This window comes from Podarcis bocagei (assembly GCF_964188305.1).
Source record: "Podarcis bocagei genome assembly, chromosome: 15".
NCBI lineage: Eukaryota > Metazoa > Chordata > Lepidosauria > Squamata > Lacertidae > Podarcis > Podarcis bocagei.
The window spans coordinates 2,148,090-2,170,658 of NC_138141.1; the positions used below are offsets into that span (position 1 = coordinate 2,148,090).

Genomic DNA, 22,569 nt, shown 5'->3' on the forward strand with positions numbered 1-22,569 from the left:
CCACTAAAGCATTCGCGCCTCCCAATGGGAAGCCTTGCCGGGCGGCGGGTGCTGCTGCCTGAGAGTTCTGAAGCCACGCCCACTTTCCCAGAGACTGGCGGTTCTGAGGGATCCAGGGCAGGGCCGGCGCGCGCGCGCTTCTTGCTGCCCGGGCGCTTGCTCTAATCCCGCCTTCCCTGGGAGGGAGGGATGGCGGTGGCCGCGAGCGTCCGGGGTGGGGCGCGCGCTGGCTCTCCCTGGCGGCCCCCGTGCCTGGCGTTCTATCAGTGCGCCTCCTCTCTCTTTCCCCACCCATCCTCCACGTGCTGCGCTCTAACCCGGAGTTAGAAGCGAATTAGAACACGCCCCCCGTGTGTGGTGTGTTTTTTGTGCTGCTCCTCTTTTTTTAGGGCTTTTTGGCGGCTTTTGGGACGGCGTCGAGGGGTGGCCGCCTCAGCTGCCGCCGTCCCTCAGTCCCTCGCTCTGCTGCCTCCTCCCACCCCGGCAAGGGGGAGGGAAAAAACTTTCACTTTTGTGCCTCCCTCCCGGCGTGACGCTGCGCGCTGACGTCACGGGGCGGGGCTTTAATGGTGGTGTGCCGCGAGATTTTTTTCCGGTAAACAGGTGTGCCGTTGCCCAAAAACGTTTGGGAAACACTGCTCTAGAAGACCTAGTAGCCCCCAGAAAAGTTGACCAGCCCTAAAAGAGTTGAGATTTTGCGTTCTTGGCTCAGAAATCAAATGAGGTCTAACCATTCTCTTTGGTTATTCACTGCTGGTTTGTTGTTTTTTTGGCTTTATCATTTTTAACAAATTGTTACAGGCCAAACTTGTTTTTTAATTGAGAGAATATTCAACCAAGTTAATCTAAAATGATCTTTTGGGCTGCTCCTTTCTCCTCCTCCTCCGCCTTTGCCGCTATCGATGGTGGCGGAGGAGGAATGAGCAGCCCTTCTTCCTTCGCTGCTGCCGCCGCCACCAGCCTCCGCCTCTCAGCAGCACCCTAGGTAGACAGGGGGACGGGAGGGGCTGAGGTGGAGAGAAGTTCTTCTGCCGTGTGCGCATGCACGGGCACATGCACTCCGGCCCACCAAGAGGTTTGTGGTGGTGTGAACTGGCTTATACTAGAGTCAATACGTTTTCCCAGTTTTTTGTGGTAAAATTAGTTGCCTCAGCTTATATTTTGGTTGGCTTATACTTGAGTATATACGGTATATAAATTTCCCTACCCAGCACATAATGTGCTGTGTTGACTTTGTTCTTCAGTAATAAGGGAAAAGGTAAATTGGCAGAGAATATGCCATTAGCCATAATGAGTGTTGAACATTGGTAATGCTAGAATTCATTCACTTTCATAAGTGCTGGCTGATCTTGTCAGTCTGTTGTATGTGCAGGTTTGAAGAGATCCGTGCATGAGAGGCTCGGGGCGGAATGGTGAAGTCAAGGTCTTGTCTTGAGATTCTCTACCTCCTCGTGATGAAGTAGGAATGGAGGCTCTGCTGTCCCTCCACAGCTCTTGGGCTTGGGTCCTGCTTGCAGGTTTCCCACAGGCATGTGGTTGGCTGCTGTGAGAACAAGATGCCTGAGCTAGAGAGGCCATAGGTCTGAACCAGCAGGAGGAGGAGGATGATAATAGTAATAATAATAATAATAATAATAATAATAATAATAATAATAATACAGCGGTATCTCTGGTTACGTACTTAATATGTTCCAGAGGTCCGTTCTTAACCTGAAACTGTTCTTAACCTGAAGCACCACTTTAGCTAATGGGGCCTCCCGCTGCCGCCGCGCTGCCGGAGCACGATTTCTGTTTTCATCCTGAAGCAAAGTTCTTAACCCGAGGTACTATTTCTCGGTTAGATGAGTCTGTAACCTAAAGCGTATGTAACCCAAGGTAGCACTGTAATAATAATAATAATAATAATAATAATAATAATAATAATAATAATAATAATAATAAATTTATACCCTGCCCTTCCCAGCCAAAGCCGGGCTCAGGGTGGTTACCACCAGTAAGATTACAATGGAAACATAATAGGGGGGAAAAACAAACAAACAAAAACAACCCAGTTTAAAATACAGGTTAATAAGCAATTTAAAAAGCAGCCTCATTTTAAAAGTCGCCCATAAATCAAAACCGTAAGGGGAAGGAAGACATAAGGGTCAGACTGAGTCCAAACCAAAGGCCAGGCAGAACAGCTCTGTCTTGCAGGCCCTGTGGAAAGATATCAAGTCCCACAGGGCCCTAGTCTCTTATGACGGAGCGTTCCACCAAGTCGGGGCCAGTACCGAAAAGGCCCTGGTCCTAGTTGAAACAAATCTAATCTGCTTGAGGCTCGGTACCTCCAAAGTGGTGTTATTTGTGGTGTTAATAATGTCCTCTGTGGGGCGTACCAGGGTCCTAGGCCGCATAGGGCTTTAAATTTCTAACCAACATTTCTCATAGTTATCTTTAAACAAATTCAAATTCTTAGATGTCATATAAACCCCTAGGTATTTCACCTTCTTAACCACCGTCAAGCCTGTTTCCTCCTGGAACTTCTCCCTTTCCCTGACTGTTAAATTTTTTTCCAAAACCTTAGTCTTTTGTTTGTTCAGTTTAAATCCGGCCACTTGACCAAAATCTTGAATTAGCTCTAAAACCCTTTTTGTACTAGTGTCTGGCTCTTGTAAAGTGAGTACTAAGTCATCTGTGAAGACCCTTAACTTGTAGTGTTTAGCTCCGACCTGTACCCCTTCAACCAGCTGGTCACCTCTAATCATGTTTAGCAACACCTCCAGAACTGAAATAAAAAGTAGTGGGGAAATTGGGCACCCCTATCGTGTCCCTTTTTCTATTTTAAATTCTTCAGTTATCACATTATTTACAATCAACTTAGCCTTTTGTTCAGAGTATATAGCACCCATACCATTCTCAAATCCTTGGCCTACCCCCATCCCATGAAGATTCTTTTTCATAAAACTCCAAGAAATATTGTCAAAGGCTTTCTCCGCGTCCACAAAGATCAGAACTGCTTTAGTGTTTATATTCACCTCTAATAATTCCAAAATGTCTATTATGTTCCTCACATTATCTGATAAATGTCTTTTTGGGAGAAAGCCTGCTTGGTCTTTATCAATCTCTTCCATCAACACTCTTTTCAATCTCTTTGCCAAAATGTCTGCAAAAATTTTGTAATCCACATTAAGTAATGATATAGGGCGGTAGTTCTTAAGTTGAGTCTTTTCAGTCTCTGTTTTTAGTATGAGTGTAATATACGCTTCTTTCCACGATTCTGGTGCCTTTTTCCCCTCTAAGATCTCATTGCAGACTTCCTTTAACGGTTGTACCAGCCACTCCTTCAAAGCTTTGTAATATCTGGAAGTCCACCCATCTGGTCCTGGAGATTTGCCCAGTTGCATGTTTTGGATGGCACCCTCTATCTCTTGTTCTGTGCTTTGTCCATATTTGTAGAGACTACTCCATTCATGTCTCCCATCATGATTAAATTGTAATCCAAATAGTCCAATAATGTCTCATGCAACTTCTTAAAGAATTCTGACTTCCCTTCATTAGGTGCATAAATCCCTAAAATCAAAAAATTTTCACCTTGAACTTGAATTTCAACTGCCAAATATCTCCCTTGTTCGTCTTTAAACATGAATTTCGGAGAAAGTTTTTCCTTTGCATAGATTACCACTCCTCTTTTTTTAACTTTGTCTGATGAAATAAATTCTTGACCTAATCTCTTATTGATGAGGAGCTTCCTATGCAGTCTTGTCACGTGAGTTTCCTGCAAACAAATCAAGTCCAGATGTTCCTTTTTCAGTAGGTGAAATACATTTTTTCTCTTGCGAGGAAGGTACAAACCGTTACAATTCCAGCTTAAAAGTTGCAGAGCCATAATGAAACTATTGGCCCCCTGTCGCTCCGAGTAGCTGTTCTTCTTCTGTCGGTAGTTTAAGTCCAAACGACAAATTTAAAATGTCTGTTACTTCTTTTGTCTCTGGTGTTGGTTCCACTCCTACTGTTCCTTTCAGAAGGTCTTCCCTATAGTCTTTCAGAAATTGGTCTCGGTCTTGAACTGTTCTTATCCTGATTTTCCTTCCTTTAAATTTAAAGGATAGGCCTTGAGGGAATTCCCACCTGAAAAGTATATCGTTCTTCTTCAGCAGACCCACTAGTTCTTTATATAGTGCTCTTGCGTCCAAAATCTCTTTTGGTATGTCTTTAAAAATCTCCACGAAAGAATTCTCAATCTCAAGGGTTCTTTGAAAATGCAAACTCAATATTTTATCTCTTTCTTCTTTTGATCTTAAAGTTATCAGGCAATCCCTTGGCTTTTTCCTGCCTTGCCTTCTGCCCAATCTGAAAGCCGTCACTATCTTAACTTCTTCCTTCTCCAACTCCTCTTGCCAAAAATCCGAAAATTCTTTTGAAAGGAAGTCCACCAAGTTATCTCCCTCACTTTCAGGAACTGCTCTCAATCTTAAATTCCTTTCCTTCCTCTGCAGGTCAAGCATAGACAGGGCTAATGTATGATCTTCTAATTTTTTGCAAACTGGCTCTATTTTTCCTTGTGTAGCATCTGCAGAGACTTTGGCCTCCTCAGCAGAGACTTTAGCTTCTTCTGCAATTTTACGTATGTTGGCAGAGTCCTCTAATATTTTATTAATAGATTCTGTATTAGACGTCACTCTTTTCCCTAATTCATTCACACTTTGTGTGTTCTGATCAAGTTTTGTTGAGAGTCCTGTCAGCTTTTTGCTATTTTCCAGTCCCTGCTTTGTCAGAGATTCCAAAGACTCATTTATCTTGAGTAAAGCTTGTGTTACAGCATCTGATGTCATTGTTGTTTTTATCTGGCCAGTTGCAGCTGGTGCCGTAGGGATGCCTGAAGTTGAAACTCTACGCTGTTGTGAAGGTTTTGTCTTGTATGGTCTACCAGATCTAGTTGTTGTCTCTTCGCTCATTGCCTGGCCAAGGTCACACTCACGCCTAGGTTGTTTTTAAAAGGAAATTTCCACTGCCTCAATAGTTACAGTCCAAATTGCAACAGTTATCAAAATGTCCTCTAGGGGAAAAAAGTTTCCATAGCTTCTGTAACAAAATGTCTTAAAGTCAATCCCCTAGGGTTTTCCAATAGTCAATTTGCAACAGTTTCTTATATTTCCAAAGTTCAACAAAACAGTAATTGTAACTCTCTGAGCCCAATAACTTTAAAACAGGGAAGATTTCCAAGTAACTATTTAACTCACTGACAGTTCTCTTTCCGGGATCCTCACTTAGGCAGTCCGTTTCAGGGGAATTTGACACAGCAGTAAAAGTTTTTTAAAACTCCTTTCCATCAGGTTTAAATCAAAAGTTCAACCCCCTTCTGCTCCTGCCAGCTAAAGGGGGAATTTTTAAGTCCAATGTCTAGTTCGCTTAGTTCTTTAAAATCTTTCCAAGGTTGCAGCTTTTAACTTTCTTTGCTGTATGCTTTTGCAGTCCGGGAAAGGCTGACTTCCTTACTTTGAAGCCTATCCCGTTTTCAGCCGAAATTCTTTAAAATAGTTACAAATTCCGAATTAGTTACAGTCCTACTCACAGGCTTTAATTTGTAATCCAAATTTCAGGAAGGAATCGGCGCTCTCCGGCTATGGCGATGCGGCTTCGCTTCTCGAGCTGGGTGACGACTCTCAGCGCCGCGCTTCACCCCTGCTGCCGTTCCGGAGCCTTTAAAAAGGCTCTTTCACGATTTCGGGGGGGCGCGATGGTGCCCACCGAGTCTCCTTGTTTACAGGCTTCTGCGCCTGTAATTTTTAGGGGTCCCCGCTTCGCCGTAGCGACAGGACCCGAACTCGAAAAGCAGACCCCCTCCGGAGCTCGGAGGGAGATCCGCCATTAGCCGATGGCGCCGACCGGAAGTCCCTCACCGTGGCATTCTGCACCCACTGGAGTTTCTGGGTCAGCTTCAAGGGCAGCCCCGCGTAGAGCGAGTTACAATAATCAAGCCTGGAGATGTCTGTCGCATGGATCACTGTGGCCAGATCAGGGGCCAACTGCTTAATACGGCAGAGTTGGAAAAATGCCACCTTTGCTGTGGCTGCAACCTGCACCTCCATGGAAAGGGAGGCGTTAAAGGTTACACCCAAACTCTTGACAGAAGGATGCTTCTTTTGTTTGCCAAAACAGACAGTATTGAGCAAATGGTCTGACTTAGTAAATTCCTCAGTTGTTTCTCTGGTTTTCTCTATCCAGGCCCATTATATCCAGGGTTGTGGGTGTACCTGGCAATGCGCTGCAAAGGTACTTTGTGTCCTTGCTGGAATCTTAGATGTTGCAGCAGTTGATCACGTGTGGCCAAGCCTCCCAGCCAGTGTTGCCCTGCTCTTGCGGCATTTTTAGAGGAACTGCGGAAGCTTCCTTCCACCAGGTCCATCCAGCCCGGAATTGTATACTCATGACTGGCAGTGACTCTCCAAGATGCCAGAGAGCAGTTGATGGGAAAGACAGTGCTACAACCACAGCTTTTTCAGCCAGAACTCAGTTCCAGCACCTCTCAGGTGGGCGCTATTTCCATTACAGTGGTACCTCGGGTTACAGACGCTTCAGGTTACAGACTCCGCTAACCCAGAAATATTACCTCGGCTTAAGAACTTTGCTTCAGGATGAGAACAGAAATTGTGCTCCGGCACAGCAGCAGGAGGCCCCATTAGCTAAAGTGCTTCAGGTTAAGAACAGTTTCAGGTTAAGAACGGACCTCCAGAACGAATTAAGTTCTTAACCTGAGGTACTGCTGTATAAGAGAAAAGGTGAAAGTTAAAGGACCCCTGGATGGTTAAGTCCAGTCAAAGGCAACTATGGGGTTGTGGCGATCATCTCACTTTCAGGCCGAGGGAGCCAGCGTTTGTCCACAGACAGCTTTCTGGGTCATGTGGCCAGCAGGACTAAACTGCTTCTGGCGCAACGGGACACCATGACAGAAACCAGAGTGCACGGAAACACTGTTTACCTTCCTGCCACAGCGGTACCTATTTATCTACTTGCACTGGCGTGTTTTTGAACTGCTAGGTTGGCAGGAGCTGGGACAGAGCAACAGGAGCTCGCTCACTCTGTTGCAGGGATTCAAACCGTGGACCTTCCAATCTGCAAGCCCAAGAAGCTCAGTGGTTTAGACCACAGCACGCTCACAGTGAGTTCCAGCACCTGTTTTTCTAGAAAAATAGCACTGGTTACAGCAATAAAACTGCTAGCACATTTGCAGATCTAAGCATGGTTTCTGATTGGATGGGGGAGCGTGTGTAGAGATTCCTGCATTGCAGGGGGTTGGACTAGTTGACTCTTTGGGTCCATTCCAACTCTACAATTTTATGAATCTATGATCCTTTTTAGGTGGAGATACTGGGGGGGGGACTGAAAACTTATGAATGCAAAAAATGGACTCTGCCACTCAGCCTGGCCACTTCTCTTCAGTGTCTTCTACTCTCTAAAGAGCACAGGTGTGCACAGCACATTTCATTAAGGTGTACACCCAGTGATTTATTTCAACAAAGGAAGGCGGGAGCGAGGGAAATGACAAACCAATAAGCAAAGAACAATAAGAATAATCAGAGAAGCTGACACCACCACCTCCGCAAAAGTGGTCAAGAAGCCAAAGCAGAAGATTTTTCTGCAGAGAAAAAAACTCCTGGAAAGCTGACCAGAGGCAGGGCTGATCAGGAGGGCTGAGGGTGGGGTGGCTCCTGCTCCTCCTAGCTTGCACACCACAAAGCAGCCCCTCATCCCCACAGAGCTCTCTCCACAAAAGGTGACTAGCGGATATTGGACAGAAACAAAGCCATGGGACAGGCAGATTCAGGCAGAAGAAAAAGGCTGGGATGGATCTGCAGCTTCTGTCTGCAGAGGAGTCCCTCCTCCTTCCTTACTGCTACCACTGGGCCAACCATTCCACCACCGTTTCCAGAGAAAGATGCAGGCAGAAACTGCAGGTCCATTCCAGCCTTTTTCTTCTGCCTACACCTTTGTCTGCTTTCCTTGATCCCCAGCTTTGTGTGTGCTTGGGATGCATCCGGCACACATCTCTGCTAATGGGCCTTTGCAGAGCACCGGATCTTAATAGTAAGATAGCTCCTATGTTGGCCCAAAGATTGAAAGATAGACTAATAATTATTTAAGAAAGGTTTTTTTCCTGGTCCGGGGGAGCAGTACGGTTGAAGGGAAGCCCCACTGAAATGACAACTTCTCTTCCAGTAGATGGGCTCTAGATTCAGGTAGGTAGCCATGTTGGTCTGAGGCAGTTGAAATATATATAATAAAGGAGATATCAGTCTGTACCTGTGCAAGTTTCTTTGTGAGGTTGATGGACTTCCATTTCATGGGGCTCAGTGTGGTGCCTTCCATAGATTGGCTGTCTGTCAGGTGGATGTCAGTTATGCTGCCATATCCACCGTGCAAACATTGATGGGGAAACAACGAGAACAGAGTGTGCTTAGGCTGTGTTGGATTCGGGAGTGAGAAAAAGGCACCTGGCCCAGTTTTCCTGGCCTGGTCACGGCTCGATCTTTAGCTTTCTCTTCTTGTAGGTCAAAGCAGTAATGAGAGCCTGAGGACACACATAAAAATGGCAGGGACTGTTTTTGCTGCTTAGAAATAAGAGACAGCCACTTAAAACTGTAAAAGGATGAATCTGAAACCTTAAATAGAAAAATGCTTTGGAGCACCCTAGATCAGGTGGTGATTTAACATCACAGGAGCAGAACAAAATATAACATATATAAAAAGGAGTCTTCACTCGGCTAGACAAGTTCAGGCTAAAAGACTGAATTGGGATCTTTTGAGTACCGTATTTTTTGTCCCATTGGACGCTCCGTCCCATAGGACGCACCTAGTTTTTTGGGGGGGAAATAAAGGAAATTCCCCCCCTTTATTTCCCCCCCCAAAAGCAGGTCGGGGAAACAGAACCAGGTCGAGGAACAGCGGGATGGCGGCGCTGCGCCTCCCTGCTGTCCCCTGAGCTTGTGGGGCTGGCCGATGTTTGCCCCGCGTGAGGGGCGCTCTGCTTCAGTGCGCCCCTCGCGCTGGGCAGCAGGCTGCTATCCGCAGCCTAGACATCCCTGCCGAACCTCCCGTAGGGCTGCCTAGGCTGCGGATGTGTTCCTGAAGCCTGGAGAGCGAGAGGGGTCGGTGCGCACCGACCCCTCTCGCTCTCCAAGCTTCAGCGAAAGCCTGCATTCGCCCCATAGGACGCACCCAGATTTCCCCTTCATTTTTGGAGGGGGAAAAGTGCGTCCTATAGGGCGAAAAATACGGTAAATCATTCTTGATTTACTTCTCATTGAAGTAATCTATATTGTTGCTAAACTTGGTGTATGTGTGATTATTAGAGCCACGAAAGGCATCAGTAAATTTTTCCAAATTGTAACCTAAGAACCATATCGTAAAAATAATTCATAAAAGAGACAGTTTAGAAGGAGAAAACAGAAAACCATGTACAGGATGAAGGAAGTTGAAAAAGAATTTGGAAGGAAAATACGGTGTGTGTGTGTGTATATATATAACAAATTCTTTTATTTTTTGTTTTACTCTTTGATTCTCTTTTACTGTCTTGTTTTGCTTTGGGGGTCAAGGGTACTGGTTTGTTCTGTTTTTGTTGTCAGAGTAATTGATCTATGTTCTAAATAATTTCAATAAAATTTTAATTTCTTTTTAAAAATAACAAAAAGCATCAGTAAAGATGTAATGGAGATTGTATGCTTGTATGAAGCATTTGTTCTGAAGATAGTCCTTCAGTCAGTTGGGATCAAGCACAAAGGGTGCAGTCTTAACCACACTTGTGATTAAACCCCATTGAATTCAGTAGGATTTACTGCTGAGTAGACAGGGTTAGGATTGGACCTAGTTGTCCAACTCAAAAATTTATCTGTGGCTGAGCTGTTCAGGAGGGCTAAAAATCCTATCCCATAATAGCAATGGCTACACATTTGGCATGGTGCCATCTCGGCTTGTTAAGAGCTGGGTCTGTTTGCTTACGTCTGCTTTCTCTCTCATTCTAGTAAATAGCTTTTGGCAGTTATTATGTGCACCATGCTCCATGTAACCTTTTGTTTTTTCTTCTTTGTCATAATTTTAAGAAGTGCATTAACTTTTCAGAGGTTGCTATTCTGCTGTTTCCAAAGTTAGTTAATGCTGCTGCTTGGCCCTGGCAGAGCAAGAATCAGAATAAGAACTTGGATATTACTGGGGGGTTGGGGGGGAGGTAGTTTTGGGGATGACTTTAAGAAGGCAAGTGTCATTTAATGTGTTGGGGAATATTCAACAACAGATGTGTGTATGTGTTACCAGTGTTTCTAAATTTTATCTTTATCATTTTTATTGCACATTAAATCGTAGTGATATCAAGGCAGGCAGTGTGACATAAGCATTTCCATGTTTTAACTAAAGGAATTTGTGTCTTCTGCATGTGCTACCCATGCATAGGTCCTTTCGGTGGTTTAGGATGGTATTCTGTATGTGGAGGTGGTAAACTGTCTAGAGATAATGGTGCTGTTAAGCAAGGCTAGATGTGTCCCTACATCCTACACACATTAGCAGAGATGTGGTCACCCCCTAGTTTCAGTCTACAGTGCTATTGCTATTTCTGTCTCTCACACAGTGCTCGCCAGTGCCCTTGGATCATCAGACCCAATTAGGATGGTTTAGATATGTAATTTATGCACATGCAACACCCTACCCAGATCAACAGCTTACACTTGCTTACTTTAAGGGGTCATATATTATTAGAGAGAGAGAGATGGAGTAGGAAATGCTACTACAGTGGTACCTCGGGTTAAGTACTTAATTCGTTCCGGAGGTCCATTCTTAACCTGAAACTGTTCTTAACCCGAGGCACCACTTTAGCTAATGGGGCCTCCTGCCATGCCACTGGAGCACGATTTCTGTTCTCATCCTGAAGCAAAGTTCTTAACCTGAAGCACTATTTCTGGGTTAGTGGAGTCTGTAACCTGAAGCGTATGTAACCCGAGGTACCACTGTATTGAGGAAGAGTTATAGAGCTCTAGCAGACTGCAGTGGGGGAAACCTGAAATGCAGTGGGGTACAAATTTAAGCCATTTGATGGAAAGGACAACAAAGTCAGGGCAATGGACCAGAAAGAAGAAAAGAAGGTTGAGGTAACAAGAACTACCTCTTCCAAAGTGAAGGAGAAGCAGACTTCCTAAGATTCAAGAATATAGTTTTACGCCCAGGTTCTGAGTGTTATGCCATGCTACTTAATGGTGCAGGTTCAAAATGCTGAAACCATTCAATTCCTGAAATGAAAACTACCTCCATATGCCTAATTTCATCGGGAGTTACCTGTAGGGCTTCAGAGTAGCACCAGCACCATCTGAAGGCGCATTGGCCTAATTCAGGTGTAATGCTAAACAATGGTTTAGTGCAGGGGTGGGGAACCTTTTGGGGCCCCATGGACCAACTTTGACAGGTGGGCTGTGCCATCAGTCACCTGGTGTCATATGACTGAGAGGTGTGTTGACCCACCCAGCTGTCTAAGTCCCTTGCACATAACTTTGCAAGCACCTGACACACAGCCACTTGTTGGGCACTAGGGTAACAGGGTAAATAAGGGGCTTTACCAAACCTTTGCTCAGCAAAGCACAAATAGGGCTGGCAAAACTGGTTTTTGCAAGGAACATCTGTACAACGAAATTGCTCCAACAGCATCTAAACACCATTAGCTCTGCTACTACCATGGATCTACCCAGGACAGCAGGAGCACGTTTTGCATAGAAAGCAGCTCAGTTAAGGCCAGGGAGGTCACCCTGCCTGAAAACCTTGGGGGCCTCTGCCAGTCAGAGAGGACTTTATTGCATAAGATGGACCACTGGCCTGTCTTAGTGCAAGGCAGCCTATGTTCAGATGTCTACAAGGAGGGAGGGAAGAGGGGGCATTCTCCAACTTGCTTCTACCAGTTCTCCCTTGTCTTTTGTTCAGTGTGTTTTCCCTTATTTGTATACCTTATGGTCTACATGGGAATAAATACAAATATGTTACCTGTCCCTTTACAGCATAAGACAAAAACCCACACTGTGCACTCACAGCAGGACGTTTTACTCAGCATGCCCCCCCCCCCCGTATTTTGAAATGAAAAGTGTGTTATTTGGTTGGGAATGATTTGTACTGTTCTCAAGGTCTTGGATTCTTGTACCTTTCCAAGCCTTATCAGTAAACTTTGTTTGTGTGAAAGAGACACGCTTTTAAGTGGCTTTTCAATAGTTGCGGTGGAAGGCTTGGTTCCAAGCTCTTTGGTTTCTCTTTTAAGTGTTGTGGCTCTCTCTACCCCTGCAGCTGAGTTTTGCCATCCTTAGTTGCTGGCTATTCCCATTCTATAAGGACATTCTCTTCCTTTCTCTCACACCCACCATCTATGTTTCTCCATCTCTCAGGCACACCCACATGGGCGCACTTTCCCTGTCTCCCTCACACTGACCATGCGTCCATACTTGCCTACCTATCCTCTCATACATACATACGTACCTACCTACCTACCTCTGTCTCTCACACATATCTTCCCTGTCCCTCCCTCACACACACACACACACACATGGCTCCCCCTTCCATCATTCACACAGTGCATGGACATAGTTGCCCCTCTCTATTACACATAAACACCCCACATTCTCTCTGCAACAGACACTCCCAGTTATTATGGGTGCTGTGCAATGCAGCTGCTATTTTAGGGGTTGCAAGAGAAATCCCTGCCTGCATTCCCACACCTGAGCTTTTGTTTTAACTGGTTGTGGTAGTGTATTTGTTTAGCAGCAGCAAGATGTTAGAATTAGGTGAAGGGGGTACCTGTGACCACTCAGCCCTCACCAGAGGATCGATCCAAGGAAGGAAGGATGAAGCACTTTTAAAACAAAACAGGAACTTTATTTGTTTACACTCAAACAGGTTATAGCTCAGTGGTTACTTTTCAAAGGGCACAACACAGACACTCTTAACAGAGATGTTAAAGATATTTCTTTGGGGAGTGTTCCCAAAGCATTAGAAAAAATCAAAAGATTTGGAGAAGTGGCAGGTTTTAAAATAAATTCAGATAAAACCAAAATGTTGGTTAAAAACATGGATGATCAGTCAAAAAATATGTTAGAAAAACTGGTTTGAAAATAGGTAAAAAAATTAGTTATTTGGAAATCTGGTTGACAGTAAGAAATCTCATCTTATTTGAAAATAATTATGTTAAACTGTGGAAAGAGATTAAGAAAGAGTTGGAGATTTGGGAGAGAATGAAGCTCTCCCTGTATGGTAGAGTCTCAGCCATTAAATTAATATACTGCTCAGGATACTGTTTTTATTCCAATCAATTCCAATTGCAAATAATTCAGGCTGCTTCAAAGAATGGAAGAAGGATATTTCTAAATTTATCTGGCTGGGGGGAAAGCCAAGAATTAAACATAAAATTATGATAGATATAAAAGAAAGAGGAGGCTTTGCCCTGCCAGACCTGCAAATGTATTATGAGGCAGTCTGTTTGGGTTGGTCAAAAGACTAGATTACATTGGATAATGCAGACATCCTGGACTTACAAGGACATGACCTAAAATTCATCTGGCATGCATGTCTTTGGTATGGGAAGGCAAAAATTTATAAAGGTTTTATGAACCATATTCTTAGGAAGAATCTGTATAGAGTTTGGGAGAAATATAAAAATCTGCTGGAAAGGAAAACACCTTTATGGCTATCTCCTATCGAGGCTGTTACTTTTAAGAGAGTTAATATGGATAGACAGTGAGCGACTTACAGGGAATTGTTGCACTTTACAGGGGGGAAACCCAAACTGAAATCAATGGAAAATGTTACAGCCATGTTACAGATTGGTTACAATACCATCAGTTACATGAAATGTTTAAATTAGATAGAAAGAATCGTTTTTCAGGCCAAAGCTCATAGTTCAAAAAAGAACTCCTACAAAACAAAGAAACTTTTGTCTAAAATGTATAACCTGTTATTAGAATGGGAAACAAAAGACGAGCTAGTTAAAGCCTCAATGACACTGGGCAATAGATATAGGACACAATATAGATTTTAACCTCTCGGGAAAACTCTGGAAAAGTGACTTGAAATTTACAGCATGTTATTCTTTGAAGGATAACTACCTGAAAATGATTCACAGATGGTATTTAACTCTGAGTAGGCTTGCTAAGATGTACAAGACAGAAGCAGGTAAGTGCTGGAGGGGTAAAGATGCAGAGGGAACGAGGATAAAAGAGTATTGGGAAATGATCTATAATGAGTTGAAAAAAAATGTTTTAAAGTACTTTCCTCCCAAAACCAGAGTCCTTTCTGTTGGGAATAATTCAGACTGAAATCCCCAGGAGTCAGAAAAGGTTATTTATGTATGCAACGACTGCAGCCTATGTTTTGTTAGCCGAAAAATGGAAAACGAGTGAGGTCCCAAACAAAGAAGAGTGGCAACAAATTGACAGAATATGCACAACTTGCAGACTTAACATATAGAACAAGAGAACAAGAAGAACATCCATTTAAAGAAGATTGGAAAACGTTTACAATGGTACCTTGGTTCTTGAACGGCTTAGTTGTCGAACAACTTGGAACACGAATGCTGCAAACCAGAGTTCTTTCTGTTAGGGATAATTCAGACTGAAATCCCCAGGAGTCAGAAAAAGGTTATTTGTGTATGTAACGACTGCGGCCCGTGTTTTGTTACCCCGGAAATGGAAAACAAAAGTAAGTGTTCTGGTTTGCGAACTTTTTTCAGAAGCTGAACATGTGAGTGCTGCACTTCCGATTTGAGTGTTATGCTTCCCTTCTGAGCGCCACGCTGAGATCTGTCGGCTGGCGAGTCCTGAGCACCCAAGCAACGTGGAGGTGATATTTGGAGCTTATTGGTGCTTTTGTTTTTGCTATTTATTTTGCATTTTTGTTTTGGGGGCTTTTTTGTCTAATTTGTTTTTGTGACTGTGGAACCCAATTCAGTGGTCTCGTTAGTAAAATTCATGTTAAATTGCTGTTTTAGGGGTTGTTTTTAAAAGTCTGGAACGGATTAATCCATTTTGCATTACTTTCCATGGGATAGCACGCCTTGGTTTTGGAACACTTTGGAAATTGAACGGACTTCAGGAACAGATTAAGTTTGAGAATCAAGGTACCACTGTATTGAATATACGGAAAATAATTGTGTACAGCTGAAAACGCTGGCAGTGTTAAGATAAATTCAACAATGTAAATAAGTTTTGATGGATGCAGTAATGAAAAACTGATGGATTATGCTTTTTGTAAAATATACAGGGATTTAAGATATGTAAAATGAACCATGGAAAGAGAAGAAGGGAAGTCATTGATATCTTAAGGATGTAAAATGAATATTTGAAATTGTAAAACAGAAAATTTAATAAAAATTATAAACAAAAAAAAAGATGTTTAAGATATTTCTGCACAGTGGACAGATAACTTCTTTCTAGGATGCCTATTGTTTTACACTATCCATAAAGCACTTCCTGCCCCACCTATAATCTTAACATTTTGCACAGTTCAATGAAACCTTTTCTGCCATAGACAATCCCTGTTACTACCTTTAACTAAGAAGAAAACACTATCTGATGGGTAGAAAAACGCTACCAGAAGGTGCTTGGACCCTCTGCCCTCACAAAGTCCCTCCTGAGCCACAAACAAGCCCTTCCACACAGAGTCCTTTCTAATTGCTCACTGTCAGTATTTAATTCCCCCCCCCCACCTCTAATTGGGTGTACTCATCAGCTGACTGGTTGCTGGGTCCCCAAGAAGCAGACCCAGTGCCTGTCCATCACACTCGCCCTTTCATGGCATGTACCGTACTTTTCTGTCTATAAGACATCCCCATGTATAAGACGCCCCCTATTTGGGGGGGCTATAATTTAAGAAAATGTGGGGAGATGACTATATTTCCAGAGTTGCTGAGCTTTTTTTGGGGGGTTGCCCAAGGTTCTTGAGCTTTTGTTGGGGGGGGAATGCAGAAAATCACTAACCCTAAAGACAAGAGCTCAGAATCGCTCGCATCGCAGAAGGCGACAAGTGTCTGTCCATTCGCAAACACAAGCCAGCAACCAAACACCCAGTTTCCACAACAGCCGCCAATCCAAAGCAGCCCTTGACGCAGCCAACCATCACTCACCAAATCGCCACTTACAAGCTGCAGCTTGCAGCTGCAACCAATCACCTGGTCTCCCAATGACTGCTTGTGTGTTAGACAAGCCCCGTATTTAAACACTATTTTGGAATAAAAATCCCTCGTCTAATACATGGAAAAGTACAGTATATTATTGCTCACCACCCCAGTCTCCAAGCAGTAGCAGCATCCAGGTGTTCCAGCCACTTGCCCAGGGCTCGGTGCCCTTGAATGGGGGGCAGTGGAGACCGCGGCATCATTAGATGGTTTACTTAAACATACGTACAACCTGAGCCTGCGATGGAGAGGCTGCCAGCATTAACAGCCCAGGAGGGCTTGCTTCTCCCCTACCCACAGCCTCGGATTCCAGCAGAAATCGGGCATGGCTCTGTCTCCCCGCTGCCCAGCCTGCAGACTTGCTACTAGCTTCTACCTCACATACAACTCAACTCTAATTACAGATAGGTAGCCGTGTTGGTCTGCCATAGTCAAAATAAAAAAATTCCTTCCAGTAGCACCTTAAAGACCAACTACCGTAAGTTAGTTCTTGGTATGAGCTTTCGTGTGCATGCACACTTCTTCAGTGTGTATCTGAAGAAGTGTGCATGCACACGAAAGCTCATACCAAGAACTAACTTAGTTGGTCTTTAAGGTGCTACTGGAAGGAATTTTTTTATTTTAACTCAACTCTAAAACACTGACCTTTGTCTTTCTAACTACCAGCACCTTGAGGGAGGAGGACCACACACCCCCATTTGCCGTCTGGCACAGAACCACTTCCTTTGTTAACCTGTGTTTAGAGGGCAATTGTCTCCCCAGGAAGCTGGCATGGCTTTCGTGGGAATTTAATCTGTACTGGATCCAGGATTTAGAAGGGGCCTTCCCCCCCCCCGACTCATAACAATATATACACAAACTCCACACGTGCATGTATATCCTCCCTGTCCCTCACACACAGCTCATCCATGCCTCCCTCCCCCTTCTCACCCCCCACCCACTGTCACAAACCCCACATGTACCTCTCTTCTGCACAGGTGACTCCTGCAGATACTTTCCTATGCAGACCAGCCCCCTCTCTCCATCCCCACAGATCATGGACCTGCTCACACAGCTGAGGCCTGTGTCACATGCTGTACATGTCCTTTTATGCCTGCCCCCCTTGCCCCCACAAGTATATATACCTTTCCCCTCTTTCTTTCAGATGTATGTGCTTCTCTGAAACTGGTTGCACTCCCCCCCCCATCTCACAGGCCCCTCTCACAAGCATACAGACATGCCCTTCCCCAGCACACACCCCTCCCTCTTTTACATCTCCCCATATATTTCACTCATTTACACAGATCATGCTGCATATGCATATGCACACACACCCCTCACAAACTTGCTGTTTACACAGCTGATAAACCCTGGCCAATGAAAACAATGTACACGTAGATGAAAAAAATATGGCCAGTTAAAACTATGTAGTACAATAGGAAATTTGGGGGGGGGGTTGCAATTAGCTTGTGGAATAAATGTAAAGAAGATTAAAATAAAATAAAAAAATCCTTCAGTGCTGGCATGGTTAAGACCTGTGCAGTGCATGATGACAGTCCTGACCCCAGAACCTGGTCCTTGTTAGGCAATTCAACAGTATGACCTCAATCTGTTGTCAGAAAAGAATTAATTGGGTGCAGACCAAGGATACTTATTCTTGAGTTTACTCTGGAGCTCAGAGACCACCAGTGGTCCATCTCCTACAGTAAACTGCTAGCCTGGGAGTGGGCAGGTACCATGCTTTTCTGTGTATGGGACATACAGAAGCCTCTTTGTCTCTTTCCCTTCAACAATCAAGGCCTTCAACTTGAATAAGGCCTTCAATATTAAGGAAGGCCACACTTAACAATAGTGCAATAGTGAAAAGAGCCCCACAGTGTGTATTTAGCACATTAGAAGACACTGATTTTGTAATAACAGGAGCAGCAGCAGATGTTTCTTTTAAAGTCAAGGTGATGGGAGGTGCCATTGTTCCTCTGATGTAATTTTTGTGGCAAGCCAAGTGGCTGTAATTGGGGAAATTGTAGGAAAAGTGCAAGTAATAAGCTTGAATGGGGAAACCCTTTAATTTAACCTGGTTAAATCCAGGTCACAATCTAATGCAGAGCTTCTGACTCTGCCAATTATCTACAGACAGGGTAGCCAATGTGGGGCCTGCAGATATTGCTGGATTCCAACTCACATCAGACCCAGCGAGCAGAGTCAACAATCGGGAAGGATAGAAGGTGGAATCACTAGAGGGGATGCTGCTATAGATGTATCTAATTATAATTAACTGCATTTACATGCTTCCCACTTATATATATATATAATGAGGCCATTTTAAAGTTGAAATGCACAGCCTACCATCTTACATGGTCTCCCAACAACAGATGCTTTATATGATAGAACCTAACCACTACATCTTTCTGCACTGAAGAATCTGCAATAGATTATGACAGGAATTGTCTGTGTAGCTTTTATGGGTTTAAAAAGCTGGAGAAGAGGTTTATGAGATGGAGAAAGCCCCTGGTTTTCAGACGTACTTTGGGTCGACCATTTACAAAATGGAAGCATATCATCATATGTATAAAACTGTTTGGAGGGGGGAGATGGCGGAGAGAAAGAAAGACATACATTCACTTTGTACATTTAAGTATGGCTTCCTGCAAAGAATTCTGGGAACTGCAGTTTGTTAAGGATGCTGGGAGTTGGTCACTCTCCAAGGGATCTTCTAATAACTTTTAGTACCTTAACAAACTACAGTTCCCAGGATTGTTGGGGGGAAGCTATGGCTGTTAAGTCAACGTGACACAAGAGGGCTTTAAATGTGTCGTGTGGGTGAAACCAGAGAGAGAAGGTGGCCCAGCCCTCCTTCCTCACCCACCACTGTAGAAAGAGAAAAGGTTGCCTGCCCCGGGTTAGGGGGCGTCCCATAGCTCCAGGGTGGAGAACCGTGGTGAGAAAACATGGAATGTTCAACGGAAATAATCTTAGGAAGCCGAAGCCTTGAAGAATTTCTGCTAGTCAGCACAATCAATACTAGTGGGCTGGTTGGACCAATGATCTGGCTTGCCATTTTACAGGGGTGGCTGGCTGGCGCCCACTGGCAGGCAGAACCAGCACTCGGGTTTCCCCCAATGCTCTTCCCAGCTGAATCCGCCAATGACAACACTGGTGCGAAGGAGGAGATGGGGGCAGCTCCTTGGACAGGTGGTCAGTAAGGCAGGTGGGTGGGAGCAGGCTGAAAACAGACTGAGGTGCCTGGGGGCTGTACGCCACTTGCCCCAGAGGACCAACCACAGCATATTTATATGACATGTGGATGAATAGGCTTAGGATTTTATATAAGTTAAGTGATGAATCAATATGTATAATTTCAAAAGGTAAAGATTGAAAGATGTTAAAGCTACAGATAAATTTTATAAGAACTGTGATCTGGAAAACCGTTAAATGGATATGCATGGAAATTCAACCAAGGGGAAGCGAGGAAGTCACTTAACAATGTTAATGAGTATAATTTCTAATAAGATTATGATTTGTGTTTGTTTGTCTTGTTTGTTTATAATTTTGTGAAAATAAAAAAAATAGGGGGGGGAATATGACATGTGGATAAGGAAGCTGGTTCTCTGACGTGTCCTGAGAAGTATTGTCTAGTGTCCCCAGGTAATCTGGCTGGTGTATAGATCGGCGGGGTGGGGGGCGGACGGACGGACACGGACCTCTGGCTTGCAGTCCTCAGAGCTCTCAAGGCTGCGCCACTCACTGGTCCTCCTCCATACCCGCTTTGAGTGTTTTCGTTTGGCTATAATGTGTCCTTGAACACTAATACAGTGGTACCTCGGGTTACATACGCTTCAGGTTATAGACTCCGCTAACCCAGAAATATTGCTTCAGGTTAAGAACTTTGCTCCAGGATGAGAACAGAAATTGTGCTCCGGCGGTGCAGCGGCAGCGGAAGGCCCCATTAGCTAAAGTGGTGCTTCAGGTTAAGAACAGTTTCAGGTTAAGTACAGACCTCCGGAACGAATTAAGTACTTAACCTGAGGTACCACTGTAATGCCTCATGCTTGTCTGGATGGAGAATAGAGAGAGCTGTGACAGTGTAAGGAAGCTAGTCTATTGTACAACCGTAAAAATTGCATTACTTTCTCCACCCACTTTCACCTCTGGCCCCCCACCAGAAAGTTGCTTGGGAGTGTGGCTTTGGACAGAAAAATATCCCCCTTCCCTGCAGTATGGCAGGAGACCAGCCGCTGCTATGGATGTGGCTCAGCTGTGGAGCAGCAAGGTGTGAAGGGGCTGCCCTGGCCTGGCAACGGTGCCTAGGGGAACTTTGGGACAACGCAGTTTGCATTAACTTGCCAGCACAGCCACATCAGCCTGACGTAAGAGCCTTGCTGGATCCGGCCAAAGGCTCCTAGAATCCAGCACCCTGTTCTCAGAATGGTCCATCAGGTGCCTACGAGAAGCCTCTAAGCATGACCGGAGTGAAACACCACTCTCCCCGCTTGTGATTTTCAGAGCCATGTTGCCTCCAACAGAGAACATAACAATTGTGGCTAGATTGCTCTATCCTCCATGAATTTGGCTATCCCAAGTTGGTGGCCATCATTACATTTTGCCAGACAAATTCCATAGTTTACCTATGTGCTGTATGAATAAGTACTTTCTTTTGGGCTGTCCTGAATATTGCCACATTCCGCTTCATTGGATGACCTCAGGTTCTAGTATTATGAGGACAAAACCTTTTGTCTACTTTCTCCACACCTTTGCAAAATCACTAGCATGCTTTCCCCCTCTAAACTATGAAGCCCCCCAGATGCTGCAACCTTTCCTCATACTGGAGTTGCTGTAGCCCTTAAAAAAAATTCTTGTCCTTTCCTGCACCCAGATATAAAAATGTGACATGAACTGCAGTTGTTACACTTCAGTTTTTGTTACTCCTTTCAGTGGTGAAGCTGCATGCTCCGGCACGGGGGGGGGGGGCGCGTGGAGGGCAGGTGGGAGCGTGGCTGGCATGCGCCCCGGGGCGTGGCGTGCTGCTTGCAGGGGGTGGCGCTTGGTGCAGTGGGGTGCGGCACGCCCCCAGGATGCATGCCACGCCCCCACGGGGTGTGTGGCTGCGATGGTACCCCCTCCCCGTTGGTGCTGGGGGGGTGAGCTCCCCCCGCCCCTCCGCCACTGACTCCTTTCTAGGTCCTCACTCTTAGGTCAGGCAGATGCTTCAAGTCAATGCTTTTAACAAAGTTGAAATTCCCCTCCTGAGGTGCCCCAGTTGGTATAAGACCCGGGGGATGCCCTCGCCCAAAGGGGTCTTCTATACCTAGAAGCGCTCTCCCCTCCTGGCTAGACTGAGAGCCAGGGGTCCTATATTCCCACAACTTCTCCCTCTTCCTCTTTTCCCTTTTGTTAGTCACTTTGTGTTGGACATTATTATTATGGGATAGCTTGGTAAGTAGAGGGTCGTGGGTTTGAGTCCCACACTGGCCAAAAGATTCCTGCCTTGCAGGGGGCTGGACTAGATGACCCTCGTGGTCCCTTCCACCTCTACAATTCGGTTATTCTATATTTATTTATTTACAGTCCACCTTTCCCCAGACCTGGACTCAAGGTGTATTATAACATAAATAAAATACAAAAACCAAAAACCATGTAAAATGGTTTAAAAAGCAATTAGTAGGATTTCAGCAACATAAAATCAGATCTACTAAAATGCACAGCACTGTGAAAAGCCCTTTTTTCTTTCCTTTTCTTTTCTTAAAGGGCGTGACGACTAGAGCAGCCTCTCCGCCAGGCGCCCCCGCCGCCCCGGGGGACAAGCCCGGCGCTTGCGGGAGGCCAGGGCTGCTGCGGCGCCGGGATCGCGGCCGGGGGGAGATGGGGGGCGCGGGGCGAGGCAGGCCTTGGCATCGGGGGGGGGGCGGGGGTTTCCTGGGAGGCGCCCCCCCCCCCGCAGCCTGCCGAGGGACCGAAGTCCAGCGCCTTTGTTGGGTGAAGCAAAGGGCCGCAAAAGATGACTATTCTTATTCTGATAAAAGCGCCCCCCCCCCGCGGCCCCGCCCCCTCGAGGCGCCACGCGGGACCGGCTCTTCGAGGGGGCGGGGCCCATGCAAATCAGAGCCCGAGTTCCCGAGCCGACCAATAGGAGCGGGCGGAGGCGGGGCGGCGGAGGCGGGGCGCCCTCCTCCCTCGAAAGGCGCATGCGCGGCGGCGGCCCGTCAGTCTCTCCTGCTTCTTCTCCGCGCGGCCTTTGCTGAGGGAGCCGAGCGGCCGGCGGGACACGCGTCGAGGGCTGGCCGTGCTGCGGGGACGTGACACGCGTCGTGAGGTAGAGCGGGGCGGGCGGGCCAGGGCCGAGGGGAGACCGGGCGGGGCCCTTCGCCTGGGCTTCAGACATGCCCGCATCCATACACGTGTCGTGCTCCCCCCGGGGCCTTCCCTCG

The 22,569-nt window shown here is 45.6% G+C and overlaps 1 protein-coding gene and 1 pseudogene across 3 annotated transcripts in view; one reads left to right on the plus strand and one right to left on the minus strand.

The window, feature by feature from the left end:
• Positions 1-22,569, minus strand: part of LOC308573995 (tigger transposable element-derived protein 1 pseudogene) — a 136,568-nt pseudogene that overhangs the window by 80,785 nt on the left and 33,214 nt on the right. The window lies entirely within an intron of this gene.
• The window catches only part of SLC39A14 (solute carrier family 39 member 14), a 32,577-nt gene continuing 32,367 nt past the window's right edge, over positions 22,360-22,569 (plus strand). For both annotated transcript variants that reach the window (XM_081171431.1, XM_081171430.1), the window contains exon 1: positions 22,360-22,454. The gene's annotated coding sequence lies outside the window, so the exon portion shown is untranslated. The remainder of the gene's footprint in view (positions 22,455-22,569) is intronic.